This window comes from Bos javanicus, chromosome 9 (assembly GCF_032452875.1).
Source record: "Bos javanicus breed banteng chromosome 9, ARS-OSU_banteng_1.0, whole genome shotgun sequence".
In the NCBI taxonomy this organism is placed as follows: Eukaryota; Metazoa; Chordata; class Mammalia; order Artiodactyla; family Bovidae; genus Bos; species Bos javanicus.
In genome coordinates, this window is record NC_083876.1 from 54,182,678 (window position 1) to 54,186,192 (window position 3,515).

Here is a 3,515-nt window from a genome sequence, read left to right on the forward strand (position 1 = left end):
CTGCAAATGCACAGTCCTAGAAAAGGCGGCCTCTCTATACACATACGTAATTTTAAAAAGGAAAGAGTGATATAAAGGGGGCTGAGGTTTGGTCACCAAAAATCAGCATAATTAAAGGAAACAGTAATGAATAATGGGCACTAGAATTCAAATTACCAGGTGTTTTAAAGAGACAGGGTGGCAGTTTTCGATTCTGTTTTGAACACCACATTACAAAAGAACTATTTTAAAAAAAAAGGATTAAAGGGAAAGAAAAAAAATAAAAAGAGTATCTAAACCGTTGAACGACCCCCTGTTTATTCCTGATAAACTTCAATCACATCTTCCTCCGTTCCCAGTTCTTTTGGAGTGTGATTTATCGGCAATTCTCTGACCTTCAAAGAGAACCTTTGTGAAATCATGGGAACTCCCTGTCTTTGACGGTATGATTGAGTTTCTTGAGATGCGTCGTCATTTTCATTTTGAAGTGAATCTCACTGCTATCCTGTTCGTTGACTTTAATATATTCTCCTTCCTCCTTATCCCCGAAGTCTTCGATCGAAGGTTTTGCTTCCTGGTAAGACATGATGACGGTGGCTTCCCCCCGGGTCTCTGCACACCAGCGGCCTCAGGAAGGTAGAACCTTGCTCCGGGGTTTACAAATCCCTCTCTACGCGACAGCACAACACTGTGGCTAAAGGGACTTCCCCTACGCCTTCTACTTGTAAGATTTATCTATTAAATTTTTATTAGGTTTGCTTTTAATCTGAGATGTATATATATGCTGCTGCTGCTAAGTCGCTTCAGTCGTGCCCGACTCTGTGCGACCCCATAGACGGCAGCCCACCAGGCTCCCCTGTCCCCGGGATTCTCCAGGCAAGAACACCCGAGTGGGTTGCCATTTCCTTCTCCAAAGCATGAAAGTGAAAAGTGAAAGTGGAGTCGCCCAGTGTGTCTGACTCTTCGTGACCCCATGGAGTACAGCGTACCAGGCTCCTCCGTCCGTGGGATTCTAAGTTCATTAATATATTTCAAGGTGTAAGAAAAGTAGGTTTCTTCCTAATACCTATCTGCCTTGTGGTAGTTTCATTATTCCCACTTAACACAAGGGTAAACCTGGAGCTAGGTTAAAAACCTTCCACACAATCCCTCAGCTCCTCCCTGACTAAAGTAGAGATTCCAGCTCAGGCCCAGGTGATCACAGAGCCTCTACTTTTCCATCAACACCCTTCTGTTTTTGAAGAAACTAGATGCAAAAATGTAGAGAAGACAAATAAGCTGGATCCCCACTATCTATGACCTTAAAGAGTTTAAGACCTGGTCATGGAAAATGTAGTATAAACATACTTAAGTAGAGACATTCCCCCTACTGGTCCCAGCCTTTTCCTAGAGCCCAAGTTGTCTTTATTACTGCAATTCAGTCATATCTGACAGTGTCTGTGTCCTGGTTGAAAAAGGGAAAAAAGTGAAAGTGTTAGTTGCTCAGTCGTGTCCAGCTCACTGTGACTCCATGGAATTCTCCAGGCAAGCCATTTCCTTCTCCAGGGGATCTTCCCAACCCAAGGATCAAACCCCAGGTCTCCTGCATTATACACAGATTCTTTACCATCTGAGCCACCTGTGAGACCAAAGGACACCCATGGGCTTGAAGGGCCAAGTGGTCAGAAAAGTTATTACAAATGATAACCTCCAGGAGGCAGAGTTGATATCAGCGTCTCCTACTATAGACATAACCTCTTGCATCTCCATGTAAGAAGAATACATTCCATGCTGCTTGACATGTACCAAATATTACATGTTTGCTGAGGGACTGATTTACTCCTGCATTAAAAGCATCTTGCACTGACCCTGAAGCAAGGCCTCATTAACTGTTGTTAGTGTGATAGCTAAAAGTAGTCATACTGGGGCACCTAGGTTCCAATTTCTGCTTTACCTCTTATTAACTGGGCAACTTTAGACAAATCAATAATCTCTCTGTATCTCAGACTTCTTACCTATAAAATAGAGATCTAAGATTCCCCACTATAAGACTTAAATGAATTGTTGTTCAATCACTAGGTCATGTCCAGCTTTTTGCGACCCCATGAACTACAGCAAGCCAGACTTCCCTGTCCTTCATTATCTCCCTGAGTTTGCTCAAACTCATGTCCACTGAGTCAGTGATGCCCATTTCCATCTCATCCTCTGTCACCCTCTTCTCCTCTTGCTCTCAATCTTTCCCAGCATCAGGGTTTTTTCCAGTGAGTTGACTCTTCTCATCATGTGGCCAAAGTATTGGAGCTTCAGCTTCAGCATCAGTCCTTCCAGTGAATATTCAGGACTGATTTCCCTTAGGATTGACTGTTTGATCTCCTTTCTGTCCAAGGGACTCTCAAGAGTCTTCTCCAGCACCACAGTTTGAAAGCATCAATTCTTTGGTGCTCAGCCTTCTTTATGGTCCAGCTCTCCCATCCATACATGACTACTGGAAAAGCTTTGATTAGATGGACCTTTGTCGGCAAAGTAATACCTCTGCTTTTTAATACACTATATAGGTTTGTCATAGTTATTCTTCCACAGAGCAAGTGTCTTTTAATTTTGTGGCTGCACAGAATGCATTAATATCTGTGCAATGCATAGAACTCTCCAATTTTGATTGAATGAGCTTAAATATTCCCTTATCATGGTCACAAACTTCTGTTCCTTGCTGGGGATTGAAATGTATTTAGTTTGCCCTGCCCAGTGTATAGAATGAAAACTGAATTCGAATGTATTCATAAGGGGCACACACTCTTCATTTTCACACAGCCCTTACTATTGTGTTTCTATACATTCTGCACTCTACAATTCTGTATCATCTGTCACACCTCCAGTACTTTGTCCTAAGACAGTGGTAAAATGCTTAGGGAGGACAAAGACAAGGACTTTAATCCATTAGGATGCCACAGAGATTTGATTCAACACTTCTTAGATGCAATTGTTCAAACAACTGTAAATCCATGTCAAAATATATCATCTAGGCTATGTCTTTATATACACAAATTAATTCTTTAATTCTTTCCTTACAATAGTCTTTGTGGAATATATCTTCCAATGCTATGTAACATTCACACAACAGTCAGAGGTTATATATCAAATGTTAATTGTGGGTTTGTTTTTTTTTTTTTTGCTGTAAAGAAATTCTCAACATTTTATTTACAGAAAGGTATTCTTCTGTTTTGGAAACATGAAAATTTAAAAATACATAGCTTTTCATGTGAATAAATATTTTATTTTTATTACTAGTGGCTAAAAATATGTATCATGTGTCTCATTTTAATTAGACTCCTACTAAAGAACATTTTAATTTGACTCCTACTAAAGAACATTTTAATTTGTTCCAATTTCATTATTATTTTAAACAATATTAAAAACACATCTGTAAATAAAGCTTATGTCCATCTTAGGTCATATTCTTAGGATAAATTCATAAAATTTTATTGCTAGGGTAAATACTTTGTAGGTTTTTGTGGCTTTCCACACATACTATGAAATTTCCCTGTAGAAAAATTTTACAA

The 3,515-nt window shown here is 39.6% G+C and overlaps 1 pseudogene; it reads right to left on the bottom strand.

Annotated features, from left to right (window-relative positions):
• Positions 1-272: 272 nt before the first annotated feature.
• LOC133254428 (small ubiquitin-related modifier 1-like) lies at positions 273-638 on the bottom strand (annotated as a pseudogene).
• Positions 639-3,515: the final 2,877 nt, after the last annotated feature.